The following is a 23,491-nucleotide window of genomic DNA, read 5'->3' on the forward strand; positions in this document are numbered from 1 at the left end:
GAGCAGCTGACATGATCCAAAAATAGCCTGTTTTTAAGTGCTTTCAGGTGGAGAACTGATGGGAAGTGCTGTGATTTGCTGACCTTGTTCTTCTAGGGGTAATAACAACATGTTTAGGGACTGAGGATCCCTGTAATTATTGACATTTCATGCTCCATGCTGCAAGGCACAAAAATGTCTATAACAGTTGCCCCCTAAAGTATGAGGCCGTTTATCGGGTGAAATGCTTTATCTAGAGGGTCCGAAGTTCATTCCAGTGTTGAGGAGGCGCCCTGTAATACAATACAATACAATACATTATTTTTCATTCTGTTTTCATGATCTAGCTGAGGCGGGCATTCCCATGCTCAGCTTTATAAATACATTTTGGTACATATAACAGACGATCGTCTGATGGTAGACTGATAATTTTCTGCTGAAATTATCATCCTTTGAATAGGATGATCATCTGCTGCAATGATGTACATGACAAATGCTTTTATATTTCTTGAATATATATCGCAGCCCGGATGGATGAAACTAGATCCGGGGTCTTCAAACTCGTTCGATCTTCACTCTAAGTACAAGTCGATCCATGTGAGAATTGCGCTGAAGTCGAACATGGAAAGACATCGCTTGATTACCGGCCAATAATGGAAACCGTTAACAAGCGCGAGAGGAATCACCGATAATGATAATGACCCTCAAGGTACTGCAGTACAATTCACGTGGCGTGAATAAAGGACTTGGCGTCGAACGCCACGCAAAAATCTTCTGGTCGAAGGTCATTGATGTATACCTGTCGCCGGAAGTGAGAAACTTGCCATTGAGGCATGCAAGCTTCAAAGTACTGATGGGGTTGTTCCTAGATCAACTTCTTGGATAATGAGCTGTAGTCGACAAGAAGCGATCCGTCAAAGGAGGGCCTTAATGAATCCCACATCAATGACACGGAACGGAGCTAATGATTTTAGTGGAGGTGAAAACAAACTGTGACATATGATTCAGGGTGGCGATCATGAATGGATGAAGGATAATGTATGGTAGTGGATGGGACACGGTTGACACTTTCAGAATGACCTCTCTTGAACATATAACGACACTGATGCGATGGATCGGTAGCATTACCCCAAATGTGGATGGTTTGGCGAGGACCATGGTGATGAGACCGGTGAATGAAACAACCCAACCCGATTTGGTACGGAGGAAAAGTGTCATGTTCAAGAGCGACTTGCTACCATTAAACTTTGATGTTCTCCCAATTTTTCCCCAGTCATTTCTGACCAGTACCTCTTTATTTTTGTCAAGCTTGAGGAGGATAACATATGCTTGTTCTATAACCTGCCCTTCGGGCAAGCCCATCGCTATGTTTTAACGAGCCTAGCGATAGGGAAACTCGTTCTCGTCTAAAGACAAGTTTGTCGCTATTTAATCATTTTAACGAATCTAACGACAAGGAAAACTCGGTCTCTCTTTAGCTAGCCTATGTTGCGGTAGTTTTCCAGAGCCCCGTGGAATATCGTCTGAAAGGCTATTTGCGTGCGTTTTTACGGCTACTTGACACGCCCAAGCTGGCTACCCTGCGTAGACTGAATATATCCCTAAAAATTTTAGAAAGTTAACTCCATAATTCCTTTTTCGTCATCTAATCCCTTAAGTCCGAAAAAGTATAAAACAATACAGAAGGGATGAATTTTCGATTGCTTTAACGAGCCGAACAAAACAAGCGCTCGATCTTTTTGTGCAATAATCCCTCAGGTCCAAAAAGATTAAAATCTAGAGGAGGGATAGCTCTTCCGGGCGTTTAACGAGCTGGAAGGCCAAAACTCGGCAAACTTTTCATATTTTACGAGTCAGTGAAAAGAGCTCAAAGAAGAATCGTCTTTTGAGGAACGAGTGATAAACAGGGATAGCAGCAGATTCCAGGTACAGGTTGGAATTTTCCAATCACGGCAGTGTCACAAGGATGGCTAGGTGAAATCACTCTTCGCAGCTGTTTCTCAAAAGAGGTAAACACACAAATGGAGGTGAATGATCGGCCAAATGAACAGTGGAGGTGACGGTGCACAAACACGACCAAGGCTTTTATGGCTGATGAATTTACGATCTCAAAAGGTTATTTACCGGTTAATTTTTTCTGAATGAGCTTGAACTCTAAAGGAAAGCCTGCTCATAAACTTATGTTTATTTTTTAACGAGCATGAACTATGTGCTAAAACTGCTTGGATCTTGCGTTTATTTTTTAACGAGCATGAACTATGTGCTAAAACTACTCAATATACCAGTCATCGAATAAGAACGCCTCCTGTGAGATAGCTATTTTTTAAGGAGCTTTATCTCACGAAGCTATGCTCCAATTTTGGCAAGTTTTTACCTTTGCCCCACAGGCTTTCTTCATGCAAGGTCGGAAACGGCTAATCCTACGAGTTTAAAGGGTTAGACCTACAGGTTTAAAGGGAGGACCTAAAAATTTAAAAAATAAATAGTCGTCCCTTGCTCACATTCCAAAAGTTTGCATGCCCCCAGGTATAAAATATAATTTCGAGATACTGCCATCTCTTACTTATTATCCGAAGAGGGTTCTATTCGCTGCCGCAAATCAATCTCTTTCTTCGGCGATGTCTATCATTGGGTTACTCAAAGATGGTTACCCTCTGTCACAACAATAGAATCTCCTTCTTTGGAGGCTGCCCCTACTTATCCTTCAAAACATTTGTTTTAATGGGTGAGGCTTGCTTTTCCCCAAAGATGATTACTACTTGTTGCAATAAGGGAATTCCTACTTGGGCATTGCCCACTTCTTTAGACAAAGGTGAATGACTCTTTTGCCAAACACATAACTTTAACAAAAGAATACTATTCCAGAACAACCCCTCTTCCATCCACGGATGGGGTACGGACTAGTCATATTCTTCTGCGGAAATTCTACCTTATACCCAGGGTTTCTTCTGCCCGAAGCAGACCAGGGTGCATGCCCCCTGGGTCCTAGTCTTTCTTTCCGAATCACTCGCACTCATCGGGAAGGAGGACTGGGGGTGGAGGCGTATCTTGAGTGAATAGACCATTTAGGATTGGTATTTGACTATTTGCGATGCGAGATCCCGGAAATCAAAGTTGGTCTACGAGCTTGACCATCCTTCCTTCGTGTGGAAAACACATTACTCTAAAGAGTGAGGAGACTATCGCTCCCATGCAATAAATATAGTCGCGTCCAAGGAGTAGGTTATAATCCAAGGGTCCTTGGACGACCAACACGTTCATATTGACGGTCTTCCCTTTCAATGTAACAGGCACATTGGGGAGGATCCCTAATGGTCGACTGGTTCCTTTATCAAAACCTGAGAGATTTCTTAACTCAGGTAAAAGCGCTGGGGAACCCAGTGCTTTCCAAGCAACAGAGGAAAGGATACTCACAGATGCCCCTTCATCAATGATAGTACCAGCCATAATCATTCTATAGATCTGGACAATGATTCTGAATGGTATACTGGCTGGTAACCGGGGTCTGCCTAGTTGATTCCAATCAAAGGATACAACCAGGTTGCTTGGTGGTGGGACCGAATATACGGCCGGGTATGACCCTGATGATGTTCCTTCCTGCGATAAAGGAATGGGCGCATTGCCCTGACGCTCATCAGAGTCGGTGCTAATGAAAAGAACCTGGATGGTGTCATCCTTATTCTCTTCAGTGAGGGTGTCGCATGAAGATGACTCTTCGGCGACGGTGTCATTTGAAGATGGGTCTTCAATGACAGGGTCATTGGACGATGAAACCTCTGAAGGAAGAGCCGGGTCAACTGCCGTATCAACCTTTAGACTTTCGTCTGGTCTGGATTCAGTAGGTTCATTCTCAATGACCGACACTTCAGCTGACCACTTGGGCGGGTCAGCTGGATTTTCAACTATCAAGGGATTAGGTGCGAGTTTTTGGTATCCAGGAGGAAGTTGTAACGGTGAAACCGGACGATCTTCCAAAACTCTCTTTGCCTCATCTAAGAATGGACATTTGTGGATGGCATGCTTGCCTTCACACAATACACAGGGTGATCTTGGTCTCCCTCTTCGTCCTTCACTCTCGCTCGTTGACGGACTGCAATCAACATGACTATCAGAGGTTGATGCTACCGGATTGTGAAACCTTGGGGACCAGTCCCTTAGTATCCGGGGAATACAAGGACAATCACGATGGAAGTGGGTCCCTTTGCAAATGACACATGGCGATTTAGGCCCGGTCGGTGCAGTGTGTGGGTTTTTGTCAGCTTTCTCCTGCTTGCCCCCGGTCGCCTTCGCCATAGGCTCCTTCTGCTTCTTTTCTTTCTTCTTCTTTTCCTTCTTCTCCTTGGGAGGCTGACTTTTGCCAGCTCTACCTCACGAAGATGAAGGATCAGAGGAAGTATCGTAAGAAGTGGAAGGCTGGTGGGTAGTTCTAGATTGTTCTGACTGTTGATTCGACTGCTCAGGATTAGTGGCGATCTGGACTACATTAGTTGAAAAGAGCCATACAGGGAGGCCAATTGTCAATCCTGGAAGTGACAATGTTGCCATATGAGGCGCACCAACATCTCCCTAAGAGGAGAAGGGATTTGGACTTCCGCCAAGGTTGCTTCCTTGGTTGGTGGGCTCCATACTTTTCAACTGAAAGATCAACGTGGGAATAACAGGTGATTATGTTCCGCTTTAAAATAAATTTTATTAACGACGCTTTTAGACACAAACTTGCTTTTTCATGTTTTAAGAGTCGAGAAAAAGCTAAAGATGACTCTAGTCGCCTTTGATGTATTAACGAGCCCGAAGTGACAAATGCTCGGTTGGACTTTTTCAGTTATAGAATTTGAAAAAGGCCAAAAGAAACTGCTCTGGAGATCTAGGCAGAGGGTGTGCCAAACCTTTCGCGAAACCACAGAATACGTTTTACGGTACGGGTGGTCGATCTTCGTGAATGCTGTGTTCACTGCATCGCGATCAGTAGGGCGGTCGACACGGCTTCCTAAGGATAAAGGATAAATGCCTATAGGGGTCTCCCAATATACGCGACGGTACGCGGGAGCACAAGTCCGTATTAGTGCCACCGACTCTCAGGAGGAATCACCCACCTTCGTAGAGATCGACAGTCACTATGTTTAACGACGCCGGAACACGTCTCTACCTAGACCTCTAGATGTTTGCGTTATGTTACAAAGCGTTGTTATGTAAATTGGGTTTATTTTAATGTTGATCTTGCTTAGCAGTTTGCCTTTAAGGATCACCACGAGATGTATATATACAACTTCCTAAATGCAATCTAAGATGAGAAGCAAAACTTTTCAATCTTTCAACTTTGAAAACCTTAATCTACTGAGGGAAAAGAGGATATCAACTTTTCTCACAAATCATAGAACACACACTAAAATGCAAATTTTCCTAAATCGTCAAGCACACAGTCAAATGCAAAATGCACAATGCATGTATTTCTTTTCGTTATCCTTAATGTTGATGTAAGACAGAAAGGAAACTGTTGTATAACTTTGAATCTAATTTCAAGCAGAAGTAAACAAGCTTGTCCAAAATCAAAAGACACCTTAAGATCGACTTGTTTAGACACTGGAAATGTATAGATTCAAACCATAAAATGAAAAACAAACAAACTCAAACAGCCATGAACAGTAATAAAACTAGCTCTTAAGATCACAAAGACACTTTTACAGTTCAGGATCTAAGAGGTCACAGCTATACTGGTTCGCTTTTCACAATGGGAAACTGTAACTGAAGCAAGAAATACTGAAAGAACAATCACAGTTTCATCACACAACTGAGGCGGAATAATGTCAAGGAAAGTTGGTTTACAGCAAGTACAATGACAAGCAATCATCAGCAAAATAACAGTGAAAACAGGGCTAAGACACAGTGGGAAACCTCAGGAAGACATAGCCTAACTGGATCAGCGCAGGCTCTGGTCTGTCAAATTGACTTTCAGCGCAGTTCCCGAAGGGAGTACCTGCGCTGAAATGCAGACTGCCTGTGGACAGCCTGCACTGAGACACGAGAGTTGCGTTTACAAGGATTTCCGGGTCATAAAAAGCTCAAAAATGCACTGTTTTTGTTGAAAAAAAGCTATAGGTCAAGTACAAGCTAAGGGATGATCAAGAGGATGAAAAGCTATCACAAAGAGTACAAGAGTCTTTTGTAGATCAGCTCTTCAAATCATGAATCTGCTCAGTAAATGAGCAAGAGTAGCAGCCCCTCTACTTCGCTTTTGATATAGTCAAAAGCTTTTCGATTTGGTACTCTTTGGTTCAGGAAATGAATAGCAAAGATACTACAAACACCAACAAGATACTAGGCTCCCCAGCGGAGTCGCCAGTTTGTTGTGGGGAAAAGTATCCGACTCGGATGACCCTATCCCTACTCTAAGGGTGACAGTCCTTAGCAACAACTGAAAGTAAAGCTTTGATATTTTCCTTTATGAAAGTACACAGAAGGAAGAAAAGATTGACCAACCGGTGTCTTTCGCTTTTTTCGATCCTGTCCTCTCTCTTTGTCTCTTATTCCCAACTCCTTTCTCCCTTTGCCGGCCCAGCTACACAAAGATCCTGCACAAACAAGAGAGGGAAACTACAAGAAACATGTACTCATAACTGATGCATGGATTAGAGTGAATCAGATATACAAGTAAATACAATACATCAATGCAATACAAGTATATAGGAGAACATTCAAAGCTTTATTGATAGAAGTAAAAAGGTTCTGAGAAGGTTACAACCATCAATGGCTCCAATCCAGCAGCACCTCCCCAGCAGCAAGAAATCTCCTCTTCTCCTCTATAAAATCAATCACCCAATAGCTCTAACTGTAAACCAACAGCACTTCCTTGCTTTGCACAAAATTCCAGCCTCCTTAGACCTCATAGAAGAGCTCTATATATAGGAGAGAAGAAGAGAGGATGAGTCAGCTTGAGAATGACATAAAGCTGCCTTGTGTCCTCTCCCTCTTCAGTTAAACTTCAGTTCTTGAGTCCACTTGGAGAATCTTGCTTCCACTTGGAGATCAAGACCCTCTTACTCATCACAGGGCGAATCTCATGAACCAAGTGTCAGTTTGGAAGCTTCCTGGGCAATTGACACCTTGCAGAATGACTGTGCCACTTGGCCAATCTCGCCCAGCGCAGGTAGCCTTCATTGGAGTTGACTTTCAGCGCAGGTACAAGGAGGAGCAGTTGACATTCAGCGTAGTTGCTCAGTGGAGCAGCTGACATGATCCAAAAATAGCCTGTTTTTAAGTGCTTTCAGGTGGAGAACTGATGGGAAGTGCTGTGATTTGCTGACCTTGTTCTTCTAGGGGTAAGAACAACATGTTTAGGGACTGAGGATCCCTGTAATTATTGACATTTCATGCTCCATGCTGCGAGGCACAAAAATGTCTATAACACCTTCAAGAAGTGAAAAATGTATGGTCTCTCTTTGAATATTAAGAAATATCAGTTCACCCTAAGTGAGGGAAAGATGCTTGGACACATAGTAGCGCAAGGAGGAGTAAAGATTGATCCTGAACAAGTCAAATCCATTAGCCATGTTCCCTTGCCTAGAAACAAGAAAGAAGTCCAAGTCTTTTTGGGGAGGATAAATTTCTTAAGGCAATTCATACCCAACTATGCTGAGATATTCAAAGGTATTATAGACATGTTGAAGAAGGAGAATGAAGTCAAGTGGAGCTTTGTCCCCCGTGCTTCTTTCACTAGAATTAAAGAAGCTTTAGTTGAGGCCCCAAATGCTAGTTAGCCTCGACTATTTTGTGCCTTTCTACATCTTTTCTTTCACCTCTCCAAATACCATTGCCATTGTGTTGTTATAAAAAAATAAAGAAGGTTACGAGTAGCCCATTGCCTTTTTCAGCCAAGTCCTAAGGGATGCTGAGATGAAGTATAATATATTGGAGAAATAGGCCTATGCACTAGTCAAGGCACTAAAGTCATTTCATATGTATGTGTTGTAATCGGAAATCACAGCGTTCGTCCCAACAATGGTAGTCAAGGACATCCTAGTGCAAAGAGACAACAAAGGAAAGAGGGGCAGGTGGATAGCTAAAATACAAGAATATGAGCTAGAAATAAAGCCTACCAAGCTCATTAAAGGCTAGGGGTTGGCCAAGATTTTATCTGAATCCAACTACCAAGCTCTAGGGATAAACCTCATCATAGAGGAAGGCAAACTAGAGGATCACCACAGCGGAATTAAAATAGCTAAGCAGAAGATCTATGCCAAATATGAGGGATCGCCCAGGTATAAGAACATTGTTCATTACCTCTTATTCCTCAGATGCCCGTTGGGACTGGCTAGATCTAGATACCGAAGTCTGAGATTGCAAGCAAAAAAATACATTATATCCAATGGATTTCTCTACTAGAAGGACCCGATGGGGGTATTACTGCTATGTTTGGTTGAGGGAGAAATCCATGAAGTGATCGAGGATTTCCATGGGGGATTCTGTGGAGGACACTATAGTTGGAAGATAATAGCACATAAAATCCTCAAGGCATGATTGTACTGGTCCACGGCGTTCGGAGATGTTTATTCTCAAGCCAGGTCGTGCCATAAATGCCATTTGTTTGCTGGAAGACATAAGTTTTCTTCTCTCCCCTTGATTCTTGTGCACGTCGAGGAGCCTTTTAGACAATGGGGATTGGACTTCATTGGAGAAATAAACCCACCTATAGTGGCCAACATAAATGGATATTAATAGCCACTGACTATTTCGCCAAGTGTGTAGAGGCTATCATAGCCAAAAATGGCACTAACTCGGTGGTGATAAAATTCATGGAGGAGAACATACTATATCGATCTTTGGGTGTCCTTTTAAAATTATCATTGATAATGCATAGGTCTTCAAATCTTCCAAGTTCACTAACTTTTGCCATAAAATCAATATCATTATTGGACACTCCACTACATACTACCCTCAAGGGAATTGTTGGATGTAGAGCCTGATTATCTTTTGTATTAAAAGGTATCGCTGCATTGGACCCCATTTCGTAATGGGGCAGCAACACTGCCTATAAAATATTTTCCCAGGGGGAGTTTAGGGGGGCGGTTACGACCTTTGGGATCCCCCCCCCCGGTGGGGGGATCGGGAGCAGCACCTCTGCAGCTAAGAATAGATGTAAAGTTTCCTTGTAAAATGTTGTAATTTTGTAGTCAATCTGGGCCGTTCATTAGGCGGAGTTCTGACAGTAGAAGTTATGTTTAACTTAGGTTTTTTTGCCCTAGAAGGAAACCCCTCACTATATATGAGGGAATTTTATTGCATCTATGTATATTTGTATTCTGAGTGAGGAAGAGAGAGGAGATTGAGAGCGAAGAGGGAACTACAATGGATCTATTGTAGGTTGTATCTCTTCAGTTTGCTGGATAATATAAAAAAAAGGACTCGTTGTTTCTCCGTGGACATAGCCCAAATTGGGTGAACCACGTATATCTGTGTCTCTATTGCTTTATGCATTTTCTTTGTTTATATTTTAGCAATATTTTATGTGTTCCATTGCTTTGTAATATATCATTCTCCAATAGTAATTTCTTGGCCAAGTCTTCTAATAAAACTGTGGTGATGGTTCTAAAGAAGACCATCATTCAAAATCGAAGGAACTGGGACTCCCAACTGAAGTTTTCTCTATGGGCTAACCATGTAATGCCCAAACAATCCATTGGGAAATCACCTTTTGAGCTAGTATATGGAAAGGTTGTTGTCTTCCCACTCCAATTACCAATGTCAGTAGCTAAGTTTCTACAAGAATCCAAGGAAGATATAGGTGCCTTGAGTAGAAGGATAAATCAGCTAGTGGAGCTTCACGAGAACAAAGAGTAGGTAGGGACAAAATTGTCAAATTAGCAGCAAAGGATGAAATCTCTTTGACAAGAAGGTTAAGGAAAAACCTCTTCAGTAGGGAGATTTAGTTCTTAGGTGGGATTTCTAACAAAAAGACAAAGGAAAACATGGGAAACTTGATCCACTATGGTTTGGCCCCTTCAAGATTGTAAAAGAGAAGGGAAATAACACTTACATGCTTGGAAACTTGGATGGTGAACTGTTGGAACTACCTGTAAATGGTCAAATCCTAAAATTTTATTTTCAAAACTAGAGATATATGTCTCTTGCTCATTGTAAATATTAGGTGTGCGTGTGTTGAAATTGTGATTTGAATTTTTCAGTTTATTATAAAAGAAGTCATTTTTTGAAGAATTATATTTTGTTTAATAATGACTCCATGCCCAATGGAAGGAAACACTACTAGTTTGGAGGTTCTCAGCACCTTGCCAGCAAGGAAACATCCCCAGTTGGAGACAATGTTGTCACTCAATGCATTGTGGGTTTCAATTGGTCAAGGTTTCCCAAGAGCAGTAAAGTTTGGAGCCACTTTCCTAGGCCACAGAAGATATCGGAGCTTAATCAAACCCTCTCCATTTCCTATTTCTCAAAAATATATTTCCAATATAGAAGTCGGAAAAAGGACTTTCGGATGAAAAGTTAGAGCTTGTTGAAGATTTCCTTTGGAAAGCTTAGAAAACCAAGAAAAAGCATTAAAGGGCCAAAGGAAAATCACATTAGAGGGCCCCGCATCTTGCATGTCCTGCATCTCGCATGTCGATGACCCCGCATCCCGTAGGCCCCATATCCTAGATGTTGACGACCCTGTAGTCCCACAGGTCCTACATCCCTCATGTTGTCAACTCTGCAGTCTCGTATCCTACATGTCGGCGACCCCGTAGTCCCACAGGTCTCGCACCCTGCAAATCCGCGACCCCACATCCCGCATGTCGACAACCCTGAATCTTCCAAGTTGAAGAATCAGCAGGGTTCTGAACTTAAAATACCTGTGAACCGTCGATCTCGTGATATAGTGGTACATCATTGGGGAGGCCAAAAATTCGTTTATAAAGGAAATTTTTGACAAAAAAAAGCCCCTGCTGCGGTCATTCTCTCTCCTCCATGTGGTATCCTGCATCTAGCAAATCAATGAAGTTCTAGACATCAGCGATCTACGGGGTTTTCATTCCAAGACCGTGTAGGGGACTATTCTATGATACAATGTAAAAGTTCTAGGAAGGGCCGAAAACCAAATACAAAGGAAAATCATGGTAAAATCAAGGTAGGGCCACCCCTTTCTCTCTCCTCCACGTGGCAACATTGTTGGCATTATGATTCAGGTGTTGTCCTTGATGGCAAACTCATTCAGGTGATAAATCAAGAAGGACGCAGGAGATATGTTCAGCAAGTGCGTCCCCGCAGGTAGACCATGCAGAACCCGCGTCCAGGGACGCAGGCCAGCTGTTCAGGAGGTGCGTCCGCCCAGTGCACACATTTCAAGGCAGAGAAAAGCACGTGGGGGTTTCTTGTGTGGTATCTAGCCGACGGTTTTGTGTTTCTATGGTGTCGGCTCGTGGTATTGTTCCATGCTTTGGGGAGAAGCTTGCCTATATAAAGCAAAGGAGTTCATTTGGATTTTGTATCATCTTGGTTGAATATCTCTTGGTGAGATCTAGTCCAAATCTATAAGGGCGAATCTTCTAATGGACTATGATCTATATGGCGCATGATCAGATCTGTGGATCTGAGTGTTTGGGTTGGTTCTGAAGTCCTCTTATCTTCTATATCTGAAGGGACGCAGATTCAGTGAAGGGAAAGTGCGCCGGGACGCAGTACAGTAAAGGCTCAGGTGCGTCTCTGAGGCAAAGGACGCGGCGCGACTGTGGTATTGGGTGCGTCTCTGAAGCGAAAGACGCGGCGCGATAGTGTTGCTGGGTGCGTCGGTCGCAGAAAAGCAAAGAGGAACAGTGCGTCTGCACGCAGAAAAGCATAAGGTATACTGCGTCCAGTCGCAGGCCACAGAAAGAAAATATGCGTCCCTATCTTAAGATGATCTGTTGACTGTATATTTCTGTTCATAAGGTGTTCTGGGTTGTTTCTGTAATTACTGATCTGATATCTGTAGTAGACTGTATCTGTTGTATACTTGTTGATCATTTGATTCTTCATGAAAAGAAGTAGGGGGTTGTAGCTCCCTTCCAGGAGAGACTGGAAAACGAGAGAGAGTTGTAGCTCTCTGCAGGTTGCAGCCTGCGTGCTGGTAAAGGACTGCACCAGTACAAAATCATTGTAAAAAGAATTTCTTGAAAGAAGATAGAGACATATTGCAGCAGGTGGTTTTTCTCCCGCATTGGGTTTCCACCTTACATCTTGTGTTCTTTGGTGTGACTGTCTATTTTCTTTATTCATGCTCATTGTTTTATGGTACTGATATGCAAGAATAATTCAAAAGATCAAATAAGGAAGATTTGGTAAATTGCTAGATAATACTGATTCACCCCCCCTCTCAGTATTATTTCCAACAATTGGTATCAGAGCAGGTCCTTCAAGAAAAGCTTGATCGCTTGAAGGTAGATCGTTCATCATGAGCAACTACGAGAGAGAAGCATCAATCAGGCCACCCGTCTTCGATGGGACAAACTTCAATTATTGGAAGGTAAGAGTTACTGCATATCTTCAATCTCTTGGTACAGAAGTTTGGAACATTGTAGAAACAGGCTATGCCTTTCCTTCAGCTACTCCTACAGATCCAGCTGAGAAAAAGCAGTATGAAACAAATGCAAAAGCAGTCAGTACTCTATTAGGAAGTATATCCCAAACAGAGTTCATGAAGGTCATGCACTTCAAATCAGCAAAAGAGATATGGGACAAAATGATCACTAGCTATGAAGGAGATGAACAGGTAAAAGAAGCTAAACTTCAAACTCTCAGGATTCAATATGAGACTCTCAAGATGTATAATGATGAAAGTGTGGCTAATTATTTTCTTCGGGTAGATGAGATTGTTAATTGTATGAAAAATTTGGGTGAAGAAATAAAAGAGACTATAGTAGTTCAAAAGATTCTAAGATCTTTATCCCCCAAGTTTGAATCTAAAGTATCTGCAGTAGAAGAAAAGGAAAATCTCCGTGTTCTCACTATGTCTCAGCTGCATGGAATTCTAACTGCTTATGAAATGAGAAAGGGAGGTCCATCAGACAGAAGGGAAGCTGCTTTTAAAGCATCAGGCAAAGAAGATCACTATGAAGCAAGTCATGTTCCAGAAGAAGAGGAAGAAGAATCAAATTTTGTCAGAAATCTTCAAAGGGGTTCTGGAAGGTTCAGAGGTAAGCTACCTTTCAAATGCTTTGCTTGTGGAAGAGTAGGTCATTATGCTGCAAAATGCTCTTATAAGGATAAAGGAAAGGAACCAGTTAGATGGAACAAGAAACAGAGTGCAAATAAGAAAAGCTACTACACCCATGAAGATAGTGATGGCTTATCAAACAGTGATGAAGATGAACAAGGTAATAAATATAGATTGTTAATGGCATTTGAAGATGATGATTATGAGGATGCTGTAGATGTGGATAACCTTTATGATGAAATTACTAGACTCAAGAGATGTATAGAAGAAAAGAACATGATTATTGATACTCTACAATTTCAAATTGATGAAAAGGAAAAACATCTTGAAAAATTAGAAGGTGAAATTGTTGGTCTTAGAAAAGAAATTGAGAAAACAAAAACTATTAATCTCAAGTTTGTCAAAGGATCTGAAACTTTGAATGAGATTATCAGTGTGCAGCGGTCTCCACTAAATAAGACAGGTCTGGGCTATAATGGAGAAACTTCTCAAGCATCCACTTCAAAAAGTTATCTTGATGCAGCAAGAAGAAATGAGCAAGAGCACAAGGAAGATCATCAGGTAAAGCAGGGACAAACGTCAAACAGAAACTATCAGGGGCAATCCAGCTTAAGGGTGAACAAAAGCCACAACCAGCCACAGGTAAAATCTTCCCAATTTGGTTCAAGAATAGATGAAAATAGAAATTACAATCAGTTGGCTGGTAGATTCAATAATCGCAGAAGCTTCTTCAATGGACAATGCTTTTCTTGCCATAACTTTGGTCACAAAGCAGCTCAATGTGTTGCGTATAAAACAATCATGACTAGGGAAGCTCAAAAACAAAGAAGTATGACAGGGATTACAAAAAGGACCTATAACAACTTTTCAGCTCTTGAAAATGAAGTTGAATGTTCTATTTGCAATAATTTTGGACATGAAGACTTTGAATGCAGAAGCAGGTTTCCGGAAAGAAAGGTACAAGAACAGAAAAAGGAACAAGCCTCAGGCACCAAAACATGGAAAATAAAGGAACCTCAAACAGAAAGATGTGGGATAGCATTTTATGCAGAAGGACAAGAAAATCTATGGTACATTGACAGTGGATGTTCGAAGCATATGACAGGTGATAAAGAAAAACTTGAATCTTATTCTAATTTAGAAAAGGGAAAGAAAGTCTCTTTTGGAAATGATACTCCTGCAACTATAAAAGGAAAAGGTATTGCTCCTTTAAAAGAAGATGTTAAGGCTGGAAATGTTTTGTTTGTTGATGGACTAAAGCATAATCTACTAAGTGTAAGCCAGATGTGTGATCAAAGAACCGAGGTTATATTCAGATCAAATGGATGTCTTGTTCGTGATCTTGATACAGGTAAAACAGTTCTCAAAGGAAAAAGAACTCCAAATAATCTATACATATTTGATGAAGGACAACAACAATGCTATCTAAGCAAGGATGAAGAGCACTGGTTATGGCATCGAAGGTTGGGACATCTAAGCTTCTCACAAATAAGGAAAGCTTGCAAATATCAGGCAGTTCGCGATCTTCCAGATATCAAAATTTCTGACAACACCATATGCAGATCATGTCAGTTTGGAAAACAAACCAGAACTAACTTTCCAGAGAAAGAAGGATCAGCCAGCATGCCTCTTGAGCTAGTACATACAGATGTATGTGGACCATTCAGAAAAAGAACACCTAGAGGAGAGGAATACTTGATATTATTTATTGACGATTTCTCCAGGTTTGTTTGGTTAGGACTTATGAAGCACAAAGATGAAGCTTTCGAAAAATTCAAATCCTTCAAAGCTTTGGTTGAAAATGAATCAGGTCACAAAATTAAGTGCCTCAGATCCGACAGAGGTGGGGAATTTACTTCAAATGAATTTTTCGATTTCTGTGATGAACATGGGATAAGGAGAGAATTTTCTACAGCTAGAACTCCTCAGCAAAATGGAGTAGTGGAAAGAATGAACAGAACAATCCAGCAAATGGCTCGTGCTATGCTTGATGAATCAGGAACTCCTGCAACCTTCTGGGGTGAAGCTGCACATGCGGCAGTTATTATTCTCAACAAGACAAATGTCTGAGTGAACAGCACTCAAACTCCTCATGAGCTCTGGAGTGGTAAAACTCCTTCGGTAAAGCACTTCAAAATCTTTGGGAGCAAATGCTATATCAAGAATACTGAGGAGCAGCTTGGCAAACTTGATCCTAGAGCAGATGAAGGAATTCTTCTTGGCTACTCTCCACATAGCAAAGCATACAAATGCTACAATAAAAGACTTGGCAGAATTGTTGACAGCATTGATGTAGTGGTTGATGAGAAGGGATACATTCCTAGGCAAATACATCGTGAAGACATCAAAGAAGATGAAAGCTACCCTCAAAGACAGAATGATGAAGAAGAAGAACCGCAAGAACAATCTCAAGAAGGACCTCACGAAGAAGCAGAAGAAAGAACAAGAATAGAAGAAAAGACTCCATCCAGATATGTTCAAAAGAACCATCCAGAATCTCAGATCATGGGACAGAAAGAAGCAGGTATACAAACTAGAAGAACAGTTGCAGAAGCTTCAAGTTATTTGGCATTACTCTCCTCTACTGAACCACAAAATGTGAAAGAGGCATGCAAAGATGAATGTTGGGTGAAAGCAATGGATGAAGAACTTGAGCAAATCGAAAAGAACAACACTTGGGAGCTGGTTCCTAGACCAAAGGATAAGAATGTTATCGGAACAAAATGGGTTTTCAAAAATAAATTGAATGAAAATGGAGAAGTAATTAGAAACAAAGCCAGACTTGTTTGTAAAGGGTATGCGCAGCAAGAAGGAATAGACTTTGAAGAAACTTTTGCTCCTGTTGCAAGACTTGAGGCCATCTGAATGTTTCTTGCTCTCTCAAGTTGTCAGAACTTCAAAGTATTTCAAATGGATGTGAAATCAGCCTTTCTGAATGGAGACTTGGATGAAGAAGTGTACATTGAACAGCCAGATGGGTTCATTCTTGGAAACGATCCAAATCTTGTATGCCAATTAAAAAAGGCTCTCTATGGTCTCAAACAAGCTCCAAGGGCTTGGTACTACCGGTTGGACAAATATCTTCATCAACAAGGTTTTTCAAAAGGTTCAGCAGATAGCAATCTTTATATAAAAGTTGAAAATGACAAATTACTAATACTTGTTGTGTATGTAGATGACATTATTTTTGGCAGCAATGAAGAAGCTATGAGTCAAAGCTTTGCCTCCGTCATGCAGAAAGAATTTGAGATGTCCTTGCTAGGAGAACTGACATACTTCCTTGGTTTGCAAATCCAACAAAAGAAAGGAGGAATCCTTTTATCTCAAACCAAGTATCTCAAGCAGATTTTGAAGAAATATGGCATGGAAGATGCAAAACCAGTATGTACACCCATGGTCACAGGATGTAGTCTCAGTGCAAATGATGAATCTGCAGCAGTACATCAACCAACCTACAGATCTATGATTGGAAGTTTACTATATTTAACAGGTATCCGACCAGACATCATGCATGCAGTTGGAATAGTTGGAAGATTTCAGGCAAATCCAAAGGAGACTCATCTTCAAGCAGTGAAGAGAATTTTCAAATATCTTCAAGGGACTCAAAATTATGGCTTATGGTATCCTAGAGATACAGATCTCACTCTTCATGCTTATACAGATGCAGATTGGGCCGGAAGCGTGGATGACAGGAAAAGCACAAGTGGTGGTGCGTTCTTTATGGGTCCCAGACTGGTATCTTGGTTCAGCAAGAAACAGAGTTCAATTGCCTTGTCTACAGCTGAAGCGGAATATGTTGCTGCTGCATCTTGTTGCACCCAACTTCTTTGGATGATGCAGACTTTGCAGGATTATCAAATCACGTGTACACCTCCTATTCCTATCTTATGTGACAACACAAGTGCAATCAGCATCTCAAAGAATCCGGTTATGCATTCAAAAACCAAGCACATACCAATCAAGTACCATTTTCTCCGGGAACAAGTACTTGAACAGAAGGTCAAGTTGGAGTATGTTCCTTCTAAGGAACAAGTTGCTGATATTTTCACCAAACCGTTGCCCAGGGACACTTTTGAATACCTCAGGCAAAAGCTGGGGGTTGTTGATGCATCATCTTACTATTGATCATCTTCCTATTGGTGGTATAGGCTCAGGGGGAGCACATAATGCATTGTTGGCATTATGGAGAAGGAGATCTTGGAAATAGCTGCAATATGTCTCTATCTCCTTCATGATGGATTTCTGGTTACAGATCTGGAGAAGCATGAGCATAGGGGGAGCATACCCTTTGCCCTTGATGTCAAAGGGGGAGAATGATGAAGCTGAAGATTATGTGGTTGCCATCAAGTCCAAAGGGGGAGATTGTTGGCATTATGATTCAGGTGTTGTCCTTGATGGCAAACTCATTCAGGTGATAAATCAAGAAGGACGCAGGAGATATGTTCAGCAAGTGCGTCCCCGCAGGTAGACCATGCAGAACCCGCGTCCAGGGACGCAGGCCAGCTGTTCAGGAGGTGCGTCCGCCCAGTGCACACATTTCAAGGCAGAGAAAAGCACGTGGGGGTTTCTTGTGTGGTATCTAGCCGACGATTTTGTGTTTCTATGGTGTCGGCTCGTGGTATTGTTCCATGCTTTGGGGAGAAGCTTGCCTATATAAAGCAAAGGAGTTCATTTGGATTTTGTATCATCTTGGTTGAATATCTCTTGGTGAGATCTAGTCCAAATCTATAAGGGCGAATCTTCTAATGGACTATGATCTATATGGCGCATGATCAGATCTGTGGATCTGAGTGTTTGGGTTGGTTCTGAAGTCCTCTTATCTTCTATATCTGAAGGGACGCAGATTCAGTGAAGGGAAAGTGCGCCGGGACGCAGTACAGTAAAGGCTCAGGTGCGTCTCTGAGGCAAAGGACGCGGCGCGACTGTGGTATTGGGTGCGTCTCTGAAGCGAAAGACGCGGCGCGATAGTGTTGCTGGGTGCGTCGGTCGCAGAAAAGCAAAGAGGAACAGTGCGTCTGCACGCAGAAAAGCATAAGGTATACTGCGTCCAGTCGCAGGCCACAGAAAGAAAATATGCGTCCCTGTCTTAAGATGATCTGTTGACTGTATATTTCTGTTCATAAGGTGTTCTGGGTTGTTTCTGTAATTACTGATCTGATATCTGTAGTAGACTGTATCTGTTGTATACTTGTTGATCATTTGATTCTTCATGAAAAGAAGTAGGGGGTTGTAGCTCCCTTCCAGGAGAGACTGGAAAACGAGAGAGAGTTGTAGCTCTCTGCAGGTTGCAGCCTGCGTGCTGGTAAAGGACTGCACCAGTACAAAATCATTGTAAAAAGAATTTCTTGAAAGAAGATAGAGACATATTGCAGCAGGTGGTTTTTCTCCCGCATTGGGTTTCCACCTTACATCTTGTGTTCTTTGGTGTGACTGTCTATTTTCTTTATTCATGCTCATTGTTTTATGGTACTGATATGCAAGAATAATTCAAAAGATCAAATAAGGAAGATTTGGTAAATTGCTAGATAATACTGATTCACCCCCCCTCTCAGTATTATTTCCAACAAACATGTGATTAGTCCTTAGAGTTGAAAGGGCAGCTAACATCATAAATGATGTGGCACTATGGATGCTAACGTGGAAGATGACACATGTCACTTAGTTTTAGCATTTTCAGGGGTCCTATGGGGTCAATTAAGGGTGACACGTGACAATGATGATGTCACCCCACAGATTGATGATCGTAGGTGTCTTTTGGAAAAGCCAAAGGTAAAACTGATCCGGATTTAAATAGGAACACAAAAAATTACAGAGATAACCATAAATACATAGATACAATAGAAATAATACTTCATTTCATTCATGTAAAATACTGAAATATGCTTACAAATAGAAATGGAAATAAACTAGCTCGGACGATGGTAGCTTATATTTGAGGACAGATGTGACAACTACATGCCTCTAAACTGTCTTATAATGAGGCTCAAAGGCTTATTTATTATTGAGAAATAATGGAAAACCCTAAACATCCAAGACCCTAACCCTAGGATATGAAGCGCCAAACTATGGGCCCTGTTTTAGGTAAATTGGTACATCCACTTCCTAGGGTCGTAACTTTGGCATACGATCTTTGTTTGACATCCACAATACCTCGTTAGGAATATCTATTAGAGGACTACAACTTTGGCAAGAGAAACATGGATTCATGGACCCATGTTGCTCCCAGTTTTCTCAAAAAGCATCATTTAGGGCCTCAAAATGGCTCTAGAAGTTCAGGACCCTAAAAACTGCCAAAAATAGTAAATTGTGCTAAAAATAAGGAAACTGAAAAACTAAAAGAAACAATGGTGGGGGTCCAAGTGGAATTGATGGGTGGACACCAATATCCACCTCGATCATTCCTCCCCCCTTAGGAAGTAATGGTCCTCACTGCGTTTAGTTCCTCCATGAGATGAGGAAACTTCTGCTGAACTTGGTCCCTGGTGAGCCGCTTGCATTGGTGAAGTTGTTGGCCTACTTTGACAACTTGATACAGTTGGATCTTCTTCTAGTGAGTGTGCTTGATCTGCATGTCCATGATCTAATTAGTTGCAGTTTGTTCCATGCAATCTGGATTTGACTCTCTTGGTGTGAGTTGTTCTACAATGTTGGATGTGTCTAGTAATGGTGGAAAGTATGGCCGAAGGCGGTCCACATTGAACACTGGGTGCATGCCAAGGAATGGGAGAATGTTGAGCTCAAATGCATTATCTCCCATAGCCTTTGTAATTGTGTATGGAAAATATCGGAGTGGTCTGAGTTTCCGATAGGCTCTGGTAAGGCGTTCCTTTTGCAAATGCAAGCAGACTTCATTGCTCAAATGAAACTTGTGTGGCACCATATGTTGATCATGTCACTGCTTGTACTTGGAATTTGATTTGTCGAGAATTTCATGGACATGCTTGTGAATATGTTGGATGTTCTAAATGAAGTTGTTTGCCTTATATGTTTCTAAATGGACTTGAGCTGAATCTGTCTGAGTAGATATAAATGGCATGGCCACATCAATGGGAAAGAGTGGATGGAATCCCAAGCCCACCTGAAAAGGGTTGTGGCTAGTCAAGTTGTGGAGAGCCTGGTTATAGTTGTGATGAACATAGGGGAGGCTCTCATCCCATGTGCATGGATTCTTTGAGTTGTACGTGCACAAAAGGTGTACGATCATCCTCTTGACAAAATCTGTCTGGCAATCAATTTGGGGATGGAAGGCTATGGACTTAGTGAGTTTGGTGTCCAACATCAACTAGAGACTGGACCAAAATGTACTAAGGAACCTGCTGTCTCGATCTAATATGATAGACTTTGGGATCCCAAAGTGTACCCACACTCATTCAAATAAGAGTTTAGCATTGCCTTCTGCTGTGATATTCTTCTTACAGGCTGCCATAATGGCCATCTTTGAGAAACTATCGACGACCACAAAAGCACAATCGTTTCCATGCTTAGTAGAAGGAAGGCCCGACATGTAATCCATGGAGATGCATTCCCAAGGTTGACTAGGGGTAGGCAGTGGAGTATAAAGGCCTTGGTTCTTGATGATCGGTTTGGCAATGGCGTAGGCAGTGTAGGATATAATGTACTTTCCGACATCCTGTCAAAGATTCAGCCAATAGAAATACTTTTGTAGTACTTCCACCATTTTCTCAGCCCAGAAATGCCCAACAACCTGACTATAGTGTGCTTTCCAAATCATCTTGATACGCTCACTTGAAGGAACACAAAGGTGACACAGGTGGCATAACAGGGCATCCTAAAGGTGAAAGTATGGAACATGTTGACCCTCCAAATGTGTCTAGTATGTGTGGCCAAATTCTGGGTCTCTTTTGTAGAGAAGTGGCCAATCAAAATTCTCATGCCCACAAGAGTTGAGCACGGTGGTTAATGCCATGATCGATGGTCGACTGAGGCAATATGCAACATTATTGGTGTTGCCCTTCTTATACTTGATATTCAAATGGAACTGTTGCAGGTATGTGGACCACTTTTGATGGTGATCATTCTGCAACCTCCCTTGCATCTGTATGAACTGTAGGGGTCAGTGGTTTGTGTGGATGATAGTTTCCTTCCCCAAAATGTAATGCTTCCATTGTTGACAGGACTGCACAATGGAATACATCTCTTTGTCATAAGTGGGATACCTCCGGACTGTGTCTGAAAGTGTCTCACTGTGATATGCCACTAGGTGCCCGTGTTGAGTAAGGATTGCCTCAATAGCATAGTCAGAGGCATCTGTCTCAATCTCAAATGGTTGTTACAAGTCGGGTAATGCAAGCACTGGTGTCGAGCGAAGGCGACGTTTCAACTTTGTGAATTACTTCTGTTGAGATTCAGACCAAAATAATTTTTCTTTGGCTCCTCCCTTAGTGACTTGACTAAAGGTCCAAATGATATGAGAAAATCCCAACATGAACCTGTGGTAGAAGTTGGAAAGACCCAAAAAGTTGTGGAGCTCTGTCAGAGTGGTTGGAGATGGCCAATCCTGAATGACTTGAATCTTGGTTGGATCGACATGCACCCCCTGTTCATCTATAATGTATCCTATATACTGAACTTGGGTCATGCCAAAAGTGAATTTCTCCAAATTGGCACATAGCTTGTGTTGTGCAATGTTTGGAAAACCTGTCAGATGTGGTGGAGGTGTTCTTCCCAACTCTGGCTAAAGATCAGGATATCATCCAAGTATACCACTACAAATGAGTTGGTGAATGGCCGCAAGATGTCATCCATTAACCTCATGAAGGTTGTAGGAGCATTAGTCAACCTGGAAGGCATAACCAACCATTTGAAAAGGCCCTCCTTGACTTTGAAGGAAATCTTCCACACATTTAAGGGTTCGATTGGTACCTAGTGATATCCTGACTTCAAATTGATCTTGCTGAAATTTTCCCCCCTTCAGTTGGTCCAGAAGGTCATCAATCTGTGGGATTAGGTACCTATTCTAGACAATGCTCTTGTTGAGCACCTAATAGTCAATACACAGTCTCCAAGTCGCATCATTCTTCTATACCGACACAACCAGGCTTCCACAGGGCAATGAACTCAGTCGGATGTGACCTTTCTGTAGTAGTTCCTGAATTTTCCTCTTGATTTCATCGTTCTCTACAATAGAGCATTGATAGATTGGTCCATTGGGTAGTAGCACTCCTGGGGTCATATCGATGGAGTGCTTGACCTGAAAGTGCAGAGGAACCATTGTGGGGTAGGTGAAGATGTCCTCATACATCCATGACATTATACATCTGTAGTTGTTGTGTAAAGTGGTGAGCACCAGTATTGCAACAATAATGCTGCAACTCCTGGGGCTTCCTTATTTACTTTTATCAACCCGGTAGTTCGTAACAAACTTGGAAGTGACGGTGTTGTATGCACAAGTACTAGCTCTTACTGCAAGTTGTCACTTGATCAGTTGGTGCAAGTTCGCTAGGAGCTTAAGACAACTTCTATGAGTTCTCAGAAGAATATTTAACTATGATGAAAGAAAACTAACTCTACAGGGGCTATTCTATTTTCAAAAAGAGAAGGAAAACTGAAATGCCTAGCAAATCCTAGCAAACCCTAATTTACCTATTAACCCCACTTTTGCAAGAAAAGAGATGAAAACTGATGAAATGAGTGCCATTAACAACTGAAGAAGTAAATTTCATTTATTCAAGCTACTTTTGAAAAGAAATGAGAATAAAACATCTTTTTGTGCTTTTGAGTGTTTTTATGTGGAATTATTATGCTTGTGATTTATTTGGTTGCGATTGTGCAAAGGTTTGGTGGAAAAGGAAGATGGAGTTGGATTTTGCAGAGGGTGAGGAAGGTGTGGAGAGGTCTTAAGAACCCCCTAGTACCCTTCTAAAGACTTCCATAGCGATTAGACTTCGAAAAATCACTCACAGGAAATTCTACAAGAGGTTGAAGGGGATCTACAGGAGGATCTACAGGAGGAGGCCGAGAGCTATTTTTGGAGTTTTGAAGGTGTAAAAAATGATGGGAAAGGGGAAATAAAGGCTATATTAAGGTGTTGAGGTGTCTAGAACTTGTCAAGGAAGATCAAGGATGAACATGATGGTTGGATTTGTTAGAATGGCAAGAAAGCAACTTTATGGAAAAAAAACGCAGAAATTAGGGCAAATTGGCGAAATGTTGCGAGTGAGCTAGGAAATCTATGAGAAGTGAGCTAGTGTTGGTTGTTCTATGGATGTATAGTGAGCTGAGGTGTCCTACAAGAGATCTACACACCTACTTATCAAAACTGACCAAAGAAAGAACTAACTATACCATGAAAACAGAACTTTGTCTAGCTTG

Source organism: Pinus tabuliformis, chromosome 1_2 (genome assembly GCF_031772625.1).
Source record: "Pinus tabuliformis cultivar Carrire ecotype Pingquan chromosome 1_2, CPIR1, whole genome shotgun sequence".
NCBI classification, from domain to species: Eukaryota; Viridiplantae; Streptophyta; class Pinopsida; order Pinales; family Pinaceae; genus Pinus; species Pinus tabuliformis.